This window comes from Coregonus lavaretus (assembly GCF_964263955.1).
Source record: "Coregonus lavaretus genome assembly, contig: HAP1_SCAFFOLD_5138, whole genome shotgun sequence".
NCBI classification, from domain to species: Eukaryota; Metazoa; Chordata; class Actinopteri; order Salmoniformes; family Salmonidae; genus Coregonus; species Coregonus lavaretus.
Window position 1 is genome coordinate 13474 of NW_028163809.1, and position 23080 is coordinate 36553.

At 43.1% G+C, this 23080-nt stretch overlaps 1 pseudogene across 1 annotated transcript; it reads left to right on the top strand.

Annotated features, from left to right (window-relative positions):
• The first annotated feature begins 437 nt into the window (after window positions 1–437).
• Window positions 438–22808, top strand: LOC311117763 (annotated as a pseudogene). The gene is made up of 2 exons: window positions 438–525; window positions 22361–22808. The product of its transcript is annotated as an uncharacterized misc_RNA (transcript).
• Window positions 22809–23080: the final 272 nt, after the last annotated feature.

A 23080-nucleotide genomic window follows, 5' to 3' on the forward strand; every position in this document is an offset into this window, starting at 1 on the left:
CATCGCTAACGGCTACACAAAGTGGTAGGCGCGTACCGCACATACACATACAGGGAATTGTCGTTGCCTCTTCAGAACGTTGCAGGAAATAAGAATCACTGATGCATTCTGTTCTTGTCTTATAATACACGTAATACTTTTTCAATACATTTAGTTGATTCCCTACTAAGTTCAATACATTTAGTTGATTCCCTACTAAGTTCAATACATTTAGTTGATTCCCTACTGTTCAATACATTTTTGAATATTGTTGAATTCCATTTTAATGTCTGGATTCCGTGATTCCGTCCACGTTCTCTGCATCGCGGATTGTATATGGCCCTACTTCAGGTGTCCTTATGACAAATATTATAATGTGTTGTGTCATAAAGGCTTTATGAATACTTAGTGCATAGGACAACTACAGTAAAGTGTTACCCATTCTAATTGTGAACTACATGAACTACAGACCCCAGCAGCAACATCAGCGGAGGTTAATGGAGAAAAAGAAACAGAAAAACAACAACATGTACAGGACCTGGACAGGTGTGGGCGCCAGGCGGATCTGTTCACAACTTGTTGTTTTTGTAGTCGCCATCATCGCTCCTTAATAAAGTGGACGCTGTACACACACACACACACATACACACACACGCACTCCCGTACCGCAGTAATAAAGTGGGTGCTGTAAGGATGCACGCACTGACACACGTACTGCAGTAATGGTAATGGTAGGTAATTGGCTCTCTATTAGAGGACGCAACCCAGACACTCATGTCGAGAACAGGGCATGACTTTTACAATCCTGTTGGTGATTAACTGTTGAACGAGGGAACAAGGGAGTGAGGAAGGGGAGGGATGGGGGGATGGAGAGAAAGAGAGATGGAGAGAGATGAAGAGTGATAGAATGAGGAGGAGGGAGATATGGAGAGAACGAGAGAGATAGAAAGATATGGAGAGAAAGAGAGAGAGCTATGGAGAGAGAGAGAAAGAGAGAGAAAGAGAGAAATATGGAGAGAGAGAGATAGGGAGAGAGATAAAAGAGAGAGAGAGAGCGAGAGAGAGAGATGTTAATATGACATGAGAGATGGAGACATGATGGCTGGCTCAAATGTGGATTGGTCCAGTTTGGGGTTTTGACCTCCCAGATGTTTGCCTTATACATCCATGGGTGTGTTTGAAGAAGACTTTCCCAGAGGTAGTACCCATAAACTGTCACACAACAGACACGTCACGCTTCCTATATCCTGCTCCAATATTGAAACCATCAATCACATGCTGATGGATAAAAGCCTATTGTCAATCATGTTGTTTTTGTTTCAGTCAAAAAATATATACCAGTTGATGTTAAAAAAATATTGATATAATTCGTGAAGATGGTCACTAGAGAATTAAAGAATTAAAGACAGAAAGTTGTAAATAAGAATAAATGAAAAATATATACACTACCGTTCAAACTTTTGGGGTCACTTAGAAATATACTTCGTTTTTGTCCATTAAAATAACATCAAATTGATCAGAAATACAGTGTAGACATTGTTAATGTTGGAAATGGCTATTGTAACTGGAAATGGCTGATTTTTTTATATAATATCTACATAGGCGTACAGAGGCCCATTATCAGCAACCATCAGTCCTGTGTTCCAATGGCACGTTGTGTTTGCTAATCCAAGTTTATCATTTTAAAAGGCTAATTGATCATTAGAAAACCCTTTTGCAATTATGTTAGCACAGCTGAAAACTGTTGTGCTGATTAAAGAAGCAATACAAATGGCCTTCTTGAGACTAGTTGAGTATCTGTAACATCAGCAATTGTGGGTTCGATTACAGGCTCAAAATGGCCAGAAACAAATAACTTTCTTCTGAAACTCATCAGTCTATTCTTGTTCTGAGAAATGAAGGCTATTCCATGCGAGAAATTACCAAAAAACTGAAGATCTCGTACAACGCTGTGTACTACTCCCTTCACAGAACAGCGCAAACTGGCTCTAACCAGAATAGAAAGAGGAGTGGGAGGCCCCGGTGCACAACTGAACAAGAGGACAAATACATTAGAGTGTCTAGTTTGAGAAACAGACTCCTCACAGGTCCTCAACTGGCAGCTTCATTAAATAGTACCTGCAAAACACCAGTCTCAACGTCAACAGTGAAGAGGCGACTCTGCCTAGAAGGTCAGCATTCCGGAGTCACCTCTTCACTGTTGACATTGAGACTGGTGTTTTGCGGGTACTATTTAATGAAGCTGCCAGTTGAGGACCTGTGAGGCATCCACTCCACTTTCTATTCTGGTTAGAGCCAGTTTGTGCTGCTCATGCTTCAAGATGGCCACCATTGTTCCTGTACCCAAAAAAGCAAAAGTAACTGAACTAAATGACTATCGCCCGTAGCACTCACCTCTGTCATCATGAAGTGCTTTGAGAGTCAAGAATCATATCACCCCAATAGATCCACAGACGATGCAATTGCCATCACACTGCACACTGCCCTATCCCATCTGGACAAGAGGAATACCTATGTAAGAATGCTGTTAATTGACTATAGCTCAGCATTCAACACCATAGTACCCTCCAAGCTCATCATTAAGCTTGAGGCCTTGGGTCTGAACCCTGCCCTGTGCAACTGGGTCCTGGACCTCCTGACGGGCCGCCCCCAGGTGGTGAAGGTAGGAAACAACATCTCCACTTCGCTGATCCTCAACACTGGGTGCGTGCTCAGCCCCCTCCTGTACTCCCTGTTCACCCATGACTGCATGGCCAAGCACGCCTCCAACTCAATCATCAAGTTTGCAGACGACACAACAGTAGTAGGCTTGATTACCAACAATGAAGAGACAGCCTACAGGGAGGAGGTGAGGGCTCTGGGAGTGTGGTGCCAGGAAAATAACCTCTCACTCAACGTTAACAAAACAAAGGAGATGATCGTGGACTTCAGGAAACAGCAGAAGGTGCACCCCCCTATCCACATAGACGGGACCGCAGCGGAGAAGGTGGAAACCTTCAAGTTCCTTGGCGTACACATCACTAACAAACTTAAATGGTCCAACAGAGCCTCTTCAACCTCAGGAGGCTGAAGAAATGTAGCTTGGCACCTAAAACCCTCACAAACTTTTACAGATGCACAATTGAGAGCATCCTGTCGGGCTGTATCACCGCCTGGTACGCCCGCAACCGCAGGGCTCTCCAGAGGGTGGTGCGGTCTGCCGAACGCATTACCGGGGGGCAAACTACCCACCCTCCAGGACACATACAGCACCCGATGTCACAGGAAGGCCAAAAAGATCATCAAGGACATCAACCACCTGAGCCACTGCCTGTTCACCCCGCTATCATCCAGAAGGCAAGGTCAGTACAGGTGCATCAAAAACAGCTTCTATCTCAAGGCCAGCTGACTGTTAAATAGCCATCACTAGCACATTAGAGGCTGCTGCTGCCTATTGAAATCACTGGCCACTTTAAGAAATGGAACACTAGTCACTTTAATAATGTTTACATATCTTGCATTACTCATCTCATATGTATATACTGTATTCTATAATATTCTACTGAATCTTAGTCCATGCCACTCTGTCATTGCTTGTCCATATATGTATATATTCTTAAATTCCATTCCTTACTTAGATTTGTCTGTATTGAGTATATGTTGTGAAATTCTTAGATATTACTTGTTAGATGTTACTGCACTGTCGGAGCTAGAAGCACAAGCATTTCGCTACACCCGCAATAACATCTGCTAAACACGTGTATGTGACAAATAAAATTTGATTTTATTTGATTTTATACCACTCTACTGTACCTCACAATCTATACCACTCTACTGTACCTCACAGTCTATACCACTCCACTGTACCTCACAGTCTATACCACTCCACTGTACCTCACAGTCTATACCACTCTACTGTACCTCACAGTCTATACCACTCTACTGTACCTCACAGTCTATACCACTCTACTGTACCCCACAGTCTATACCACTCTACTGTACCCCACAGTCTATACCACTCTACTGTACCTCACAGTCTATACCACTCTACTGTACCTCACAGTCTATACCACTCCACTGTACCTCACAGTCTATACCACTCTACTGTACCTCACAGTCTATACCACTCTACTGTACCTCACAGTCTATACCACTCCACTGTACCTCACAGTCTATACCACTCTACTGTACCCCACAGTCTATACCACTCTACTGTACCTCACAGTCTATACCACTCTACTGTACCTCACAGTATATACCACTCCACTGTACCTCACAGTCTATACCACTCTACTGTACCTCACAGTCTATACCACTCTACTGTACCTCACAGTATATACCACTCCACTGTACCTCACAGTCTATACCACTCTACTGTACCTCACAGTCTATACCACTCCACTGTACCTCACAGTCTATACCACTCCACTGTACCTCACAGTCTATACCACTCTACTGTACCTCACAGTCTATACCACTCCACTGTACCTCACAGTCTATACCACTCCACTGTACCTCACAGTTTATACCACTCTACTGTACCTCACAGTCTATACCACTCTACTGTACCTCACAGTCTATACCACTCTACTGTACCCCACAGACTATATCACTCTACTGTACCTCACAGTCTATACCACTCTACTGTACCTCACAGTCTATACCACTCTACTGTACCTCACAGTCTATACCACTCCACTGTACCTCACAGTCTATACCACTCTACTGTACCTCACAGTATATACCACTCCACTGTACCTCACAGTCTATACCACTCTACTGTACCTCACAGTCTATACCACTCCACTGTACCTCACAGTCTATACCACTCCACTGTACCTCACAGTCTATACCACTCTACTGTACCTCACAGTCTATACCACTCCACTGTACCTCACAGTCTATACCACTCCACTGTACCTCACAGTTTATACCACTCTACTGTACCTCACAGTCTATACCACTCTACTGTACCTCACAGTCTATACCACTCCAATGTACCTCACAGTCTATACCACTCTACTGTACCTCACAGTCTATACCACTCTACTGTACCTCACAGTCTATACCACTCTACTGTACCTCACAGTCTATACCACTCCACTGTACCTCACAGTCTATACCACTCTACTGTACCTCACAGTCTATACCACTCTACTGTACCTCACAGTCTATACCACTCTACTGTACCTCACAGTCTATACCACTCTACTGTACCTCACAGTCTATACCACTCTACTGTACCTCACAGTCTATACCACTCCACTGTACCTCACAGTCTATACCACTCTACTGTACCTCACAGTCTATACCACTCTACTGTACCTCACAGTCTATACCACTCTACTGTACCTCACAGTCTATACCACTCCACTGTACCTCACAGTCTATACCACTCATACAGTACAGAACTTAGATCTATTAGACCACAGAGAGAAGCTCTTAGACCAGTGGCGGCTCCTGAAAAAATTCTCAGGAGGGGCAATTTTTCTGATGATTTAGGTGACCTACACACGTGCACGAGTCCGTGCACGCGATTCCAGATATCTTTACCTCTGAATAAACTGCCTTTATTATACCATATCCACCCTGTCCAAAGTCTCTACTTGGTCTCAGTTCTCCAGTAAACTTGTGATTATCAACAGTACACAACGGTAACAAACAATTGGGGGAACTCACGGGGCAGATAGTAACCACTTAAAAGGAAGCGATTCCCAAACCTTCCATAACAAAGCCATCACCTACAGAGAGATGAACTTGGAGAAGAGTCCCCTAAGTAAGCTTGTCCTGGGCCTCTGTTCACAAACACAAACAGACCCCACACAGCCCCAGGACAACAACAACAACAACAACAACAACACAATTAGACCCAACCAAATCATGAGAAAACAAAAAGAGAATTACTTGACACATTGGAAAGAACAAACAAAAAAACAGAGCAAACTAGAATGCTATTTGGCCCTAAACAGAGAGTACACAGTGGCAGAATACCTGACCACTGTGACTGACCCAAACTTAAGGAAAGCTTTGACTATGTACAGACTCAGTGACCATAGCCTTGCTATTGAGAAAGGCCGCCGTAGGCAGACCTGGCTCTCAAGAGAAGACAGGCTATGTGCACACTGCCCACAAAATGAGGTGGAAACTGAGCTGCACTTCCTAACCTCCTGCCAAATGTATGACCATATTAGAGACACATATTTCCCTCAGATTACAGCTATCCACAAAGAATTCGAAAACAAACCCAATTTTGATAAACTCCCTTATCTACTGGGTGAAAAACCACAGTGTGCCATCACAGCTGCAAGATTTGTGACCTGTTGCCACAAGAAAAGGGCAACCAGTGAAGAACAAACACCATTGTAAATACAACCCATATTTATGTTTATTTATTTTCCCATTTGTACTTTAACTATTTGCACATTGTAACAACACTGTATATATACATAATATGACATTTGAAATGTCTTTATTCTTTTGAAACTTCTGAGTGTAATGTTTACTGTTAATATTTATTGTTTATTTCACTTTTGTTTACTATCTACTTCCCTTGCTTTGGCAATGTTAACACACGTTTCCCATGCCAATAAAGCCCTTAAATTGAATTGAATTGATAGTAAGGTCGCAATGACACAGAAAGCAGTTCAATGTCGGGGTACAGAGTCGCTCTCTTACCAGGATCGCGGTCCGCTCTGACCAGGGTGAAGGTGGCCGGCTCCACTTCTCTGTCCGGGACTCATCCAGCCAAGTCTCCCAGCTGTATTGGGATTCAGCTGCCAGCAGCGTTTTCATTATTTAGTCTGTTCGTAGCGGGTATGTACACGATCAACAAGATCAGTCCAAAACCAACCACTGGAAATCCATGGTTGGCAGAATGTTTGTAAACTAAGTCTACAAATTAAAAACATAAAATAACGCCGCACTGCAGGTCGCAACAGAGACGCTGGTAGCCGCCATTGTCTTAGTTACGTTCAACGTTACGTCACGTATGACGAAAGCGCGTAAGTGCAAGCCCACAGACACCCATAGAGAATGTATTGAAAGCTTTGAAATGTGAAAAAAATAGATTTTACATGACAGGCTATGAGAGACTTCTGGGCGATTTTCAACTTGACTGAAATCGCCCCAAAAACGGGCGGGGCCATTTGAAGCACGACTTTAGCCTGATTTGACATTTAGTGGCTGGCAGATCAGACGTGAACACTGATAACTGCTGTTGCCGTGATATAATTGATTAGAAAAAAAATCCCTTCCTTTTCCCGTTTGGCAGTGCGTCGCCCATATCGCCCTATTGAACAAGCCGTCCCTGATTGATAGTAAGGTCGCAATGACACAGAAAGCAGTTCAATGTCGGGGTACAGAGTCGCTCTCTTACCAGGATCGCGGTCCGCTCTGACCAGGGTGAAGGTGGCCGGCTCCACTTCTCTGTCCGGGACTCATCCAGCCAAGTCTCCCAGCTGTATTGGGATTCAGCTGCCAGCAGCGTTTTCATTATTTAGTCCGTTCGTAGCGGGTATGTACACGATCAACAAGATCAGTCCAAAACCAACCACTGGAAATCCATGGTTGGCAGAATGTTTGTAAACTAAGTCTACAAATTAAAAACATAAAATAACGCAGCACTGCAGGTCGCAACAGAGACGCTGGTAGCCGCCATTGTCTTAGTTACGTTCAACGTTACGTCACGTATGACGAAAGCGCGTAAGTGCAAGCCCACAGACACCCATAGAGAATGTATTGAAAGCTTTGAAATGTGAAAAAAAATAGATTTTACATGACAGGCTATGAGAGACTTCTGGGCGATTTTCAACTTGACTGAAATCGCCCCAAAAACGGGCGGGGCCATTTGAAGCACGACTTTAGCCTGATTTGACATTTAGTGGCTGGCAGATCAGACGTGAACACTGATAACTGCTGTTGCCGTGATATAATTGATTAGAAAAAAAATCCCTTCCTTTTCCCGTTTGGCAGTGCGTCGCCCATATCGCCCTATTGAACAAGCCGTCCCTGTCTTAGACATAAAGGAAGTGACATCACTCCACCCTCCATAGAGGAAGATACATGGGGCATAAACTAGGGTGTCCAATCAAAAACGCATATTTTGACCAATGGGTAGAATAATATGTTCATTGTGTAGATAATCCTTTAAGGAAACCAATGGTCCAAACCTCATGTCTCTATCATAATCTGTTTCAAAGTTATTGGTGTTTACCCTTGTAGGAGGGTGAATAAATCAATTGAGGCATGAGAATAAAATGTGGTCATAAATCAGGAAAATAGCATTGTGTCAGCTAGGCTGGATGCTGTGAGAGAATGAAGGCCAACTGACAGGCTCACCATTGAACTAGTCATCCTTCTTCTCAAATCCAGAGGACATAAACCAATATAGAGGTAAGATAGATATTGATTTTGAGACATGACATGTAGAAGATTCATATTTTAGTACACGCTGTTCATATTAATGCAAAGTTATTTTTCAAAGATTTTTCTTAAAATCAAGCATCTCTGTGAAATGAGCACTGAGCGTACCCCAAACGTTTTATTGTCAAAGCCTTTCACAGTTAATTCAGCTCGTGTCATGCTAATTCAGCTATTTACAACCCACGGAAACAACTTGGAAGACACGACCACAAAATATAAAATTTTCGAAACTTTCAGCAATAAAGCTGCACCGCTCTATCAACAGACCTCAGTGCTTATTATCGGATGTATTAGGCTACAAAATCTGACTTTTTGGATATAATGTTAACGATATGTTAGAGAAAGACCCCACTGAACGATTCAGAACATGAAGAATCATATTTGTCTTGGTAATACCACTCCACTGTACCTCACAGTCTATACCACTCCACTGTACCTCACAGTCTATACCACTCTACTGTACCTCACAGTCTATACCACTCCACTGTACCTCACAGTCTATACCACTCCACTGTACCTCACAGTCTATACCACTCTACTGTACCTCACAGTCTATACCACTCTACTGTACCCCACAGTCTATACCACTCTACTGTACCCCACAGTCTATACCACTCCACTGTACCTCAGTCTATACCACTCTACTGTACCTCACAGTCTATACCACTCCACTGTACATCACAGTCTATACCACTCTACTGTACCTCACAGTCTATACCACTCTACTGTACCTCACGGTCTATACCACTCTACTGTACCTCACAGTCTATACCACTCTACTGTACCTCACAGTCTATACCACTCTACTGTACCTCACAGTCTATACCACTCCACTGTACCTCAGTCTATACCACTCTACTGTACCTCACAGTATATACCACTCTACTGTACCTCACAGTCTATACCACTCTACTGTACCTCACAGTCTATACCACTCTACTGTACCTCACAGTCTATACCACTCTACTGTACCTCACAGTCTATACCACTCTACTGTACCTCACAGTCTATACCACTCTACTGTACCTCACAGTCTATACCACTCTACTGTACCTCACAGTCTATACCACTCTACTGTACCTCACAGTCTATACCACTCTACTGTACCTCACAGTCTATACCACTCTACTGTACCTCACAGTCTATACCACTCCACTGTACCTCACAGTCTATACCACTCCACTGTACCTCACAGTCTATACCACTCTACTGTACCTCACAGTCTATACCACTCCACTGTACCTCACAGTCTATACCACTCCACTGTACCTCACAGTCTATACCACTCTACTGTACCTCACAGTCTATACCACTCCACTGTACCTCACAGTCTATACCACTCCACTGTACCTCCCAGTTTATACCACTCTACTGTACCTCACAGTCTATACCACTCCAATGTACCTCACAGTCTATACCACTCTACTGTACCTCACAGTCTATACCACTCTACTGTACCTCACAGTCTATACCACTCCACTGTACCTCACAATCTATACCACTCATACAGTACAGAACTTAGATCTATTAGACCACAGAGAGAAGCTCTTAGACATAAAGGAAGTGACATCACTCCACCCTCCATAGAGGAAGATACATGGGGCATAAACTAGGGTGTCCAATCAAAAACGCATATTTTGACCAATGGGTAGAATAATATGTTCATTGTGTAGATAATCCTTTAAGGAAACCAATGGTCCAAACCTCATGTCTCTATCATAATCTGTTTCAAAGTTATTGGTGTTTACCCTTGTAGGAGGGTGAATAAATCAATTGAGGCATGAGAATAAAATGTGGTCATAAATCAGGAAAATAGCATTGTGTCAGCTAGGCTGGATGCTGTGAGAGAATGAAGGCCAACTGACAGGCTCACCATTGAACTAGTCATCCTTCTTCTCAAATCCAGAGGACATAAACCAATATAGAGGTAAGATAGATATTGATTTTGAGACATGACATGTAGAAGATTCATATTTTAGTACACGCTGTTCATATTAATGCAAAGTTATTTTTCAAAGATTTTTCTTAAAATCAAGCATCTCTGTGAAATGAGCACTGAGCGTACCCCAAACGTTTTATTGTCAAAGCCTTTCACAGTTAATTCAGCTCGTGTCATGCTAATTCAGCTATTTACAACCCACGGAAACAACTTGGAAGAGACGACCACAAAATATAAAATTCTCGAAACTTTCAGCAATAAAGCTGCACCGCTCTATCAACAGACCTCAGTGCTTATTATCGGATGTATTAGGCTACAAAATCTGACTTTTTGGATATAATGTTAACGATATGTTAGAGAAAGACCCCACTGAACGATTCAGAACATGAAGAATCATATTTGTCTTGGTAAAATGTATTTTATAACATAAGGAAAAATCACCAAAGCATGTTTTCACCTATTCTGGGCAGAGTGGGTGGACACCCTACACACACACACACACACACACACACACACACACACACACACACACACACACACACACACACACACACACACAACACACACACACCACACACACACCACACACACTTCAGGACATATAACACCACTTCACACTACACAGATAGAACATGGGGTGGGAAGGATTCTCCCTAAAAGCCTTTTCTAACTTCACCTCCACTCAAATATTAAACGCACGCACACACACACACACACACAGAAACACACACACACACAACCATACTCCTCCACCTTCTGCCTTCTGCCTATTTTTAGGGGGATCCATTGCACAACTGGCACAATAGCTAGTAGCCTAATCTCTACAAGCCACATTAAAAACAGAGGCCAATCTCTCTCTACAGAGCCGTGTTCCTGGAACTTTGTTACCATGGCGACACGGGTCCCGATCAAAAGGTGCAACATTACCCATTTGGAACAAATTGGAGGGGGAGGGATAAGATTAATGGATGGACATTTTGTCATGGTATGGCATTGCAATAGCTGGACGAATCCCAAAGGGCACCCTATTCACTACATACTTTTAACTGGAACCCTATGGGCCCTGGTCAAAAGTAGTGCACTATAGGGAATAGGGTGCCATTTGTGACGCAAGACAACTGTCATTCTGCTATTCCCATTTTATCCATCTGTTTGGTTGAGGTAGGTGGAAGGCTGGAATAATGGCATCTGTACTACTGTTGAGGAATACTGGTGTAGAGAGGAGACTAATGCAGCTTGGAGAGAGAATGAGAGAGAGAGAAAGAAAGAGAGAGAGAAAGAGAGAGAGAAAGAGAGAGAGGGTCAGACTTCTATAGAGAGGGTTACTGATATACACACACAGTTTACTTGTAGCCCTATCCTGCTGCCAAATGACCTAGTGGCCTCATGGGTGGAATGTTATTAATATTGTTCATAATTTCATAAATAATAAACATTATTTTTAAAAAGTCCCCGAAAATCCGGTGTTTCTTTGTCAAACGGTTTTGTTATATTTCAGTCTTCTGTGATGTATGTGGTCCTCTGTAGCTCAACTGGTAGAGCACGGCGCTTGTAACGCCAAGGTAGTGGGTTCGATCCCCGGGACCACCCATACACAAAAATGTATGCACGCATGACTGTAAGTCGCTTTGGATAAAAGCGTCTGCTAAATGGCATATTATTATTATTATGTATATAAAGTGTAATATTGGAACGCAAACTCAAAATGTAATCCATTTCAGCTGTATATCTGACATGGTACAGGTGTCTTATTTTCTGTAAGACCATAACCTTGTGTGTGAGGTGTTTGTTTCAAAGTAGATTTGTTTAAGATCACCAAAAAACACTCTGTGTGACCCTGATTTAGCGCACTGCAGTAAAAGGTTAATAGGGGAAATTGGGTTGTTAGAAATGACAAATCTGTCACAGACACAAATGCATGGATACACACACAGACACACCTCCCTAAGTGGGAAAACTGCAACCGATTTCACTGTTTCCTCCAATGCAGGTTTGGAAGTGCAGGACGAGGTAGATTTAATTTAATAAAACATTTTTTCTTTCTACAAAGCAGCAGAATTGAATAAGCACAAAGGCCTCACGAAGCCCTGATTCAAGGTTTGCTAGATCAAAACCAACATGGACATTTAATTCCATAAACAGGTCAGATCAAACCTTAGAACAAAGTTTTACCCTGATCCCTGAATTGTCTTAAAGGGGAAATGTGCGATTGGTACAGCCATCTTTCTACTTTGTATGTCGTGTGAATCCCGGATTACCCCTTCAAGTCAAACTCATCCCAATATCCTGTGGTCTTAGCTTACTAGTTTAGCAAACCCTCTACTTCCATGTCTAATAGTTCATTTGAATAAGGCCGTATGGTCCTTGGGGATGGGATTGACTGTGTGCATGTGCGTGTGTGCAGACGGGTGGTTGAGCGCACATGCTTGTGTTTGTGTGACCATTGATTCGTCCAGAGTTAAGCCTGTTATTATGATTCTCCTGTTATTATGATTCTCCTGTTATTACGATTCTCCGTATTATGATTCTCCTGTTATTATGATTCTCCCGTTATTATGATTCTCCTGTTATTATGATTCTCCTGTTATTATGATTCTCCTGTTATTACCATTCTCCTGTTATTACGATTCTCCTGTTATTATGATTCTCCTGTTATTATGATTCTCCTGTTATTATGATTCTCCTGTTATTACCATTCTCCTGTTATTACCATTCTCCTGTTATTACCATTCTCCTGTTATTATGATTATCCTGTTATTACCATTCTCCTGTTATTACGATTCTCCTGTTATTTAGATTCTCCAGTTATTATGATTCTCCTGTTATTACCATTCTCCTGTTATTATGATTCTCCTGTTATTATGATTCTCCTGTTATTACCATTCTCCTGTTATTACCATTCTCCTGTTATTACCATTCTCCTGTTATTACCATTCTCCTAGAGAATATTGATGGAAGTTGTCTCCCGACGTGCTATCACTTTACATTTGTCTATGCCACACCTGACCATTTAATTGAAACAAAGCTTTAGTCCTGTAATTTGAGAGGTTGAGGGGCTGTGCCTGCCTGCCTGGGTGATAGGGGGATTGGGACTAGAGTATTTGGACACATACACGCACAGAGGATTTAGACAGTCACAGTATCATTCCCTAGTGGCCAATAAATTGGTCTGGGTAGAGAAGGACGTTCCATTGAGCAGAAAGGGCATTAGGCAATCAGGGCTGTGTATGTGTGTGTGGGTAGGGGAGTGGGTGCGTGAGTGCGTGCGTGCGTGCGTGCGTGCGTGCGTGCGTGCGTGCGTGCGTGCGTGCGTGCGTGCGTGCGTGCGTGCGTGCGTGCGTGCGTGCGTGCGTGCGTGCGTGCGTGCGTGCGTGCGTGCGTGCGTGCGTGCGTGCGTGCGTGCGTGCGTGCGTGCGTGCGTGCGTGCGTGCGTGCGTGCGTGCGTGCGTGCGTGCGTGCGTGCGTGCGTGCGTGCGTGCGTGCGTGCGTGCGTGCGTGCGTGCGTGCGTGCGTGCGTGCGTGCGTGCGTGCGTGCGTGCGTGCGTGCGTGCGTGCGTGTGTGCGTGTGTGTGTGTGTGTGTGTGTGTGTCCTGTAGCTCAGTTGGTACAAAATGGCGCTTGCAACGCCAGGGTTGTGGGTTCGTTTCCCACAGGGGGCCAGTATGAAAATCTATGCACTCACTGACTGTAAGTCGCTCTGGATAAGAGCGTCTGCTAAGTCACTAAAAATTTTTAAAAATACTTATTTTGCCTTTACTGATTTAATGACACACCAAACATGAACTATCAACAGTTCAAGACTTAAGTCTGTCAATAAGACAAGATAGGCTGTTACAACACCGTTATATGAATTCCCAGATGGCCAACATAACTGCGCTTAACATGACATGTCCCATGTCCCTACGTCACATGACAGAACACCTCATTTGAAGTGAAGCAGAACAAACACACACATTTGAATGGGGGCCAGATTGGCCAATCGAGCAGCAGATGGAAACAAGGGCCGCTAAGAGGTTGATTGGGCTGGATGGATAAAATACATAACCTCAACGGAGGGAGGGGGGTGAGAGAGGGGAGGGAGGGGAGGGAGAGAGGGGAGGGAGAGAGGGGAGGGAGGGGAGAGAGAGAGGGGGGAGGGGGGAGAGAGAGGGGGGGAGGGGGGAGAGGGGAGGGAGGGGAGGGAGGGGAGAGGGAGGGGAGAGAGAGAGGGGAGGGAGGGGAGAGAGAGGGGAGGGAGGGGAGAGAGAGAGAAAGGGGGAGAGAGGGGAGGAGAAAGGAGAGAGAGAGAGAGAGAGAGAGAGAGAGAGAGAACAGAACAGAACTGCTAATTGCAGTGAAGGAGAGTGACGGCGGGGTGTGTATTACTATATCTCACTGTTGGTTCTGTCTCTCTGAGCACTCAGTCTGTATATAGGAACAGATGTGTACTAATGTAGATGAATGGGAAGAGGAGGGTCACTGACTGACTGACTGCCTGGCTGATTGAGAGAGTGATTGAGTGAGGGAGTGGCTGACTGATGCGAAGATTCCATTGAGGATTTATCCTGGTGTTTCACCAAATAGACTCAGACATTTCTGTTTCCATCTACGCAGGCCGGCACCCGTGTCTCACTTGTCTCAATTGAGATTCTTCCAGTGAGTGAGTGAGTGAGTTACGATCTATATTCAAAAGTTGAAATACGAAAAATACTAGTGACCCAATTCTTGCTATGGTCTTATTAGGCTATCCCGACTTTCCCAGTTGCAAAAAGCTAACGAGATCAATCACATTAACAAAATATAGGCTATAACAAAGTAACAATAATAACTATTATTGGTGAATTTGGTAATAACGTTCACTATCACTGAAGAACGATCATATCAACTGATTGTCTGAACTAAGATTTGCTACATTTCAGCACGTGCACGGCGCACGAGCAGCATCCCGGTCGGGTATCTAAGTAACCAGTCTCAGGTTTAACTGGGGCTGCGATAAGAGATAAACCACAATGGTCAATGGGGTCACAGCGTGTGTGCGCGAGAGAGAGAGAGCGAGAGGGAGAGAGAGAAAGATAGAGAGAATAGACTATTTATCTCTGATACACTCCCCTATACATATTTATTTGGACGGTGAAGCTAAAACTTTTAATTTGGCTATTCTCCAGCATTTTGGATATGAGATCAAATGTTTTATATGAGGTGATAGTATGTACATATCTATTTGAGGGTATTTTCATACATAGGTCTATCCGTTTTACCATTTAGATATTAAAGCACTTTTATGTACCAGTCTCCCCATTTGAAGGTGTCATAAGTATTTGGACTAATTCACAGTGTATTACATTTAGTCAAAAGTTTAGTATTTGGTCCCGTATTCCTAGCATGCTATGACTACATCAAGCTTATGACTCTACAAACGTGTTTGTTTTGGTTGTGTTTCTGACTGACTGACTTGCTGATTGTCTGACTGGCTGGCTGATTTACTGGCTGACTGGCTGACTGACTTGCTAACTGTCTGACAGGCTGGCTGCCTGACTTACTGTCTGTCTGACTAACTATCTTTCTGGCTGGCTGACTGTCTGACTGTGTGACTGGCTGACTGATTGGTTGACTGTCTGACTGGCTGGCTGGCTGGCTGACTGATGGCTGGCTGATTGACTGGCTGACTGGCTGACTGTGTGGATTGCAGGGCTATGATTTGGGCCAATCAGTCATTCTCTGCCTGCCAGAACTCTGTAGCCTATGATATTAGGGATGCACACAATTTTATTTTTAGACGCTGTACTATAGGGATGTTATGGGAGGAGTGAGGAGGAAGAGGAGGAGGAGGAAGAGGAGGGTGATGCAAAATTATGATGGTGATTAAGATGATGATGAGATGCTTATTGTGTTTGCGATGAGGTTAACATACAAACGTCCTGCAAGAACACTTGCATTTACTGCATGGGAACCAACTATAACCATGAGAACCATGCAGTATATGTTTTTGCATGCGCACGCTTGATGCTTTGACAAACATCACAGAAAGAAAATAAAACATAACATGACATAGCCTAATGTAGCCTAATAAGTCTATCTATATTGTTAAATATAAAATGCCAGAATATTATTGATCAATGACTGTGATGTATCAATTTCGTATCGAATTCGTTAGGATCTATGTCCACAAGTTGAAATAATTGGGCGAAAAAACAACTCACCCTTCTTCAAATTCTTGCTATGGTCTTGTTTGGCTATCCCGACTTTCCCAATTGCAGAAAGGCTGACGAGATCAATCACATTAACAAAATGTAGGCTATAACAAAGTAACAATAGTAATAATTATTGGTGAATTAGATAATAACTTTCAATATCACTGAAGAACGATCATATTAACTAATTGTCTGAACTGAGATTTGCTACATTTCAGCTCACGCACGTCGCAAGAGCAGCATCCCGGTCGGGTATCCAAGTAACCAGGCTCCGGTTTAACGGGGGCTGCTGCAATAACGAGATAAACCACAATGGTCAATAGGGTCACGGCGTGTGTGCGAGAGAGAGCGAGAGAGAGAGAGTAGGCTATTTATCTCTGATACACTCCCCTATACGTATTTATTTGGACAGTGAAGCTAAAACTTTTAATTTGGCTATTCTCCAGCATTTTGGATTTGAGATCAAATGTTTTATATGAGGTGACAGTACAGAATGCAACCTTCTATTTGAGGGTATTTTCATACATAGGCCTATCCGTTTTGGCGTTTAGAAATGAATACACTTTATTTACCAGTCTCCCCATTTGAATGTGTCATAAGTATTTGGACTAATTCACTTGTAGTGTATTACATTTAGTTCAACTTTTAGTATTTGGTCCCGTATTCCTATCACGCAATGACCACATCAAGCTTACGACTCTACAAACTTGTTTGTTTTGGTTGTGTTTCAGATTATGTTGTGCCCAATAGAAATGAATGGTATATAATGTAGTGTAATTTTGGAGTAACTTTTATTTTAAATAAGAATATAATCGTTTTCTGAACACTTCTACATTAATGTGGATGCTACCATGATTACAGATAATCATGAATGAATCGTGAATAATGATAAGCTAACACAGCAGCTCCCAAACTAGGGGTCGCAACACCATGTGGGGTCGCCTGATATGAAAATGGAGTCACGGGAGAATTTCAAAAAACCTTTAAAAAATAAATTATATATATATATATATATATATATATATATATATATATATATATGTATATATATATATATATACAGTGAGGGAAAAAAGTATTTGATCCCCTGCTGATTTTGTACGTTTGCCCACTGACAAAGACATGATCATTCTATAATTTTAATGGTAGGTTTATTTGAACAGTGAGAGACAGAATAACAACAAAAAAATCCAGAAAAAGCATGTCAAAAATGTTATAAATTGATTTGCATTTTAATGAGGGAAATAAGTATTTGACCCCTCTGCAAAACATGACTTAGTACTTGGTGGCAAAACCCTTGTTGGCAATCACAGAGGTCAGACGTTTCTTGTAGTTAACCACCAGGTTTGCACACATCTCAGGAGGGATTTTGTCCCACTCATCTTTACAGATCTTCTCCAACTCATTAAGGTTTCGAGCCTGACGTTTGGCAACTCGAACCTTCAACTCCCTCTGGCTAGGCCACTCCAGGACCTTAATTAGCTTCTTCTTGAGCCACTCCTTTGTTGCCTTGGCCGTGTGTTTTGGGTCATTGTCATGCTGGAATACCCATCCACGACCCATTTTCAATGCCCTGGCTGAGGGAAGGAGGTTCTCACCCAAGATTTGACGGTACATGGCCCCGTCCATCGTCCCTTTGATGCGGTGAAGTTGTCCTGTCCCCTTAGCAGAAAAACACCCCCAAAGCATAATGTTTCCACCTCCATGTTTGACGGTGGGGATGGTGTTCTTGGGGTCATAGGCAGCATTCCTCCTCCTCCAAACACAGCTAGTTGAGTTTTTGGTCTCATCTGACGACAACACTTTCACCCAATTCTCCTCTGAATCATTCAGATGTTCATTGACAAACGTCAGACGGGCCTGTATATGTGCTTTCTTGAGCAGGGGGACCTTGCGGGCGCTGCAGGATTTCAGTCCTTCACGGCATAGTGTGTTACCAATTGTTTTCTTGGTGACTATGGTCCCAGCTGCCTTGAGATCATTGACAAGATCCTCCCGTGTAGTTCTGGGCTGATTCCTCACCGTTTTCATGATCATTGCAGCTCCACGAGGTGAGATCTTGCATGGAGCCCCAGGCCGAGGGAGATTGACAGTTCTTTTGTGTTTCTTCCATTTGCGAATAATCGCACCAACTTTTGTCACCTTCTCACCAAGCTGCTTGGCGATGGTCTTGTAGCCCATTCCAGCCTTGTGTAGGTCTACAATCTTGTCCCTGACATCCTTGGAGAGCTCTTTGGTCTTAGCCATGGTGGAGAGTTTGGAATCTGATTGATTGATTGCTTCTGTGGACAGGTGTCTTTTATACAGGTAACAAACTGAGATTAGGAGCACTCCCTTTAAGAGTGTGCTCCTAATCTCAGCTCGTTACCTGTTTAAAAGACACCGGGGAGCCAGAAATCTTTCTGATTGAGAGGGGGTCAAATACTTATTTCCCTCATTAAAATGCAAATCAATTTATAACATTTTTGACATGCGTTTTTCTGTTTTTCGTTGTTGTTATTCTGTCTCTCACTGTTAAAATAAACCTACCATTAAAATTATAGACTGATAATTTCTTTGTCAGTGGGCAAACGTACAAAATCAGCAGGGGATCAAATACTTTTTTTCCCTCACTGTATATATACAGTACCAGTCAAAAGTTTGGACACAACTACTCATTCCAGGGTTTTTCTTTATCTTTTACTATTTTCTACATTGTAGAATAAAAGTGAAGACATCAAAACTATGAAATAACACATATGGAATCATGTAGTAACCAAAAAGGTGTTAAACAAATATATATTTTATATTTGAGATTCTTCAAATAGCCACCCTTTGCTTGATGACAGCTTTGCACACTCTTGGCATTCTCTCAACCAGCTTCATGAGGTAGTCACCTGGAATGCTTTTCCAACAGTCTTGAAGGATTTCCCATATATGCTGAGCACTTGTTGGCTGCTTTTCTTTCATTCTGCCATCTGACTCATCCCAAACCATCTCAATTGGGTTGAGGTCGGGTGACTGTGGAGGCCAGGTCATCTGATGCAGCACTCCATCACTCTCCTTCTTGGTCAAATAGCCCTTACACAGCCTGGAGGTGTGTTTTGGGTCATTGTCCTGTTGAAAAACAAATGATAGTCCCACTAAGTGCAAACCAGATGGGAAGTTGTATCGCTGCAAAATGCTGTGGTAGCCATGCTGGTTAAGTGTGCCTTGAATTCTAAATAAATCACAGACAGTGTCACCAGCAAAGCACCCCCACACCATCACACCTCCTCCTCCATGCTTCACGGTGGGAACCACACATGCAGAGATCATCCGTTCACCTACTCTGCATCTTACAAAGACACGGCTGTTGGAATCAAAAATCTCAAATTTGGACTCATCAGACCAAAGGACAGATTTGCTGGTGTTTCTTGGCCCAAACAAGTCTCTTCTTATTATTAGTGTCCTGTAGTAGTGGTTTCTTTGCAGCAATTCGAACATGAAGGCCTGATTCACGCAGTCTCCTCTGAACAGTTGATGTTGAGAGGTGTCTGTTACTTGAACTCTATGAAGCATTTATTTGGGCAGTTAATTGCCGATTTCTGAGGCTGGTAACTCTAATAAACTTATCGTCTGCAGCAGAGGTAACTCTGGGTCTTCCTTTCCTGTGGCGGTCCTCATGAGAGCCAGTTTCATCATAGCACTTGATGGTTTTTGCGACTGCACTTGAAGAAACGTTCAAAGTTCTTGAAATCTTCCAGATTGACTGACCTTCATGTCTTAAAGTAATGATGGACTGTCATTTCTCTTTGCTTATTTGAGCTGTTCTTGCCATAATATGGACTTGGTCTTTTACCAAATAGGGCTATCTTCTGTATACCAACCCTACCTTGTCACAACCCAACTGATTGGCTCAAACGCATTAAGAAGGAAAGAAATTCCACAAATTAACTTTTAACAAGGCACACCTGTTGATTGAAATGCATTCCAGGTGACTACCTCATGAAGCTGGTTGAGAGAATGCCAAGAGTGTGCAAAGCTGTCATCAAGGCAAAGGGTGGCTACTTTGAAGAATCTCATTTGTAGAATAATTTTTTGGTTACTGCATGATTCCATGTGTTATTTCATAGTGTTGATGTCTTCACTATTATTCTACAATGTAGAAAATAGTAAAAATAAAGAAAACCCTGGAAAGTGTCCAAACTTTTGACGTACTGTATTTACAAAAATATATATTATAATATTTTCTTTGTATCTCAATATCATTGTAATGTGGTTAACCTTAAAAATGTAAATGAAAATTATTCAAATCTAAAAAAGGGCCCTTAGATAATGGGAAAAGGCAGCACTTGACCATTGCACTTAAATCATTCCCACGGTGAATGGCTAGGCCTGCTACGCTATGAAACAACACACCATTGCAGAGACTCTGATATTACCAGCCACAATTGATATGGTGAAAACAATGTGTGGGGAGGCAGAGGCACAGCAACTCACATCAACACCTTTGTCAGATAACACTGTTAAACTAATAATTTATTCTATTGCCAACAATCAAGAGGAAACTGACTGAACGACTCAAAAACGTCCCAGCTTATGCTCTCCAAATGGACGTTAACTGTGAGGGCCGAGATACCCATCTAATGACTTTGTTCGCTATACATGTCGGGGGATGCTACTCACAAGGACATATTGTTCTGTCTCACGATTCACGAGCATGAACGGGCACAGGGGATGTTCAGTGTGCTCGTGGCTATATACAAAAAACAGATTCCATGGGATCGAATGGTGGGCTTTTTCCCAGATGGGGCTCCATCTATGGCGGGACGACGGTCAGGCCTCTGCACTCTAGTTATGAACGTGTCTCCCTCTGCCATATGGACGCATTGTATGATGCACCGAGAGCAACTGGCTGAGCACAGAACTCGGACATATACTGCAGCAGGTAACTTGGATTGTAAACTACATCAAACCACATCCAACGCACGCCTGTTCGCAAAACTATGTGGAGATATGGGATCAAAGCCTGACAATGTTCTATTTCATACCGAGGCTTGGTGGTTATCGAGGGCGAGTGTTGGACACATTTTTTGCATTGAGAGAGGAACAGTTGTCATTCACAATGAATGAAAACCCCCCCCAAAAAAACAGACTTGGTTGGCTTTCTGTGTAATGAAAAGAGAATGTGTCTCCTTGCCTACGTAACAGAAATATTTTAGAAACTGAAAGAACTGAACGCAAGCACGCAGGGGAAATACAAAAACATTCTACAGATGAGTGACCGAATCAGTGGATTCAGAGGAAAGAACTCTTATTGGAGAGGGCGTCTTTAAAAAGTGAACCATGCCCCCTTCGCTCAGCTGTGCATGTTTCTAACAGAAAACAGCATCAGTAAGTGTCCCACATGAGTGATGACTGCTCACCTCCAATGCTTGGAAGAGCACTTTGGGACCTACTTCCCAATCCGTTTGACCGTGATCCTGGCTCAGTTGACCATGCCGGTAAGTGAAATCGATCAGCTGAACGAGCAGTCATGTGACCGAATGCATTCACAGGTCACTACAGAGGAGTTTTGGTTCCTGACTCAAAGGGAATACCCTGCCGTCTGCCTCGAGCATTAATGAAGCATTCAAAACAACTGGGAACTCGAAACTGGGAACTCGGAAATCTCCGACTTCCGACTTCAGTGCGTTCAAGACAATTGGGAACTCAGAAAAAAATGAGCTCCGACTGGGAAGCATCTTTTTGAACGGTCATCCAACTCGAAATTCCAACTCGGAATTCAGGCCTCTTTCTAGAGCTCCGACATTCCAACCTGAAAATCACTGATGTCATGAGTTGACCTCGTATTTTTCTGAGTTCCCAGTTGTCTTGAAAGCACCATAAAACTCATGGTACCCTTCACCAGGAATTGGGATTGGTCCAATCCCTCTTGGTGATTGTGCACAGTTTTTGACCAAATTTCGGGGGAAGACATCTAAACCAGAAGAGTTTCAAACAGTTCATATTGCAGGCTATGCTGCCACGACACCTGCTGCACCGGATGCTGGGGAACCTGATGCTGGGGAACCTGATGCTGGGGAACCTGATGCTGGGGAACCTGATGCTGGGGAACCTAATGCTGGGGAACCTGCTGCTGCCAACACCAAAGTCCTACATTGTGCAGAGCTGGATGTTATGAAATGTGACGCCTCCATGGCAAAATCCCATCAAGACATCTTCTGTGCACAACGTGTTGGAGTGGAAACCTGTAGAGGTGACTCTGGGGCAGGTGTGGTGTATAAGAACCAGCTCTATGGTGTCTTCATTGCTGATGACACTGGTGAAGATGTTCTGCAGCGGCACTCAACCAGTAACCAAATAACCGAACCAACAAGATAAAAAATCTGTCGAGGTGCCCTTAAGCAAGGCACTTAAACCCTAATTTCCTCCAGGGGTACCGTACTACTATGGCTGACCCTGTAAAACCTATCAGTAATGAAATATCAGAACCCCCTACATGAACTAAATGTCATTGGTCATTCTTGTTATAACTGTAGTGTGTTAATCCAGGATGTTGATCGTGTATATTCCACTGTAACTGTCTCCATTTACACACTAAGGCAGGGATTCAATCCAAGGTGCATAA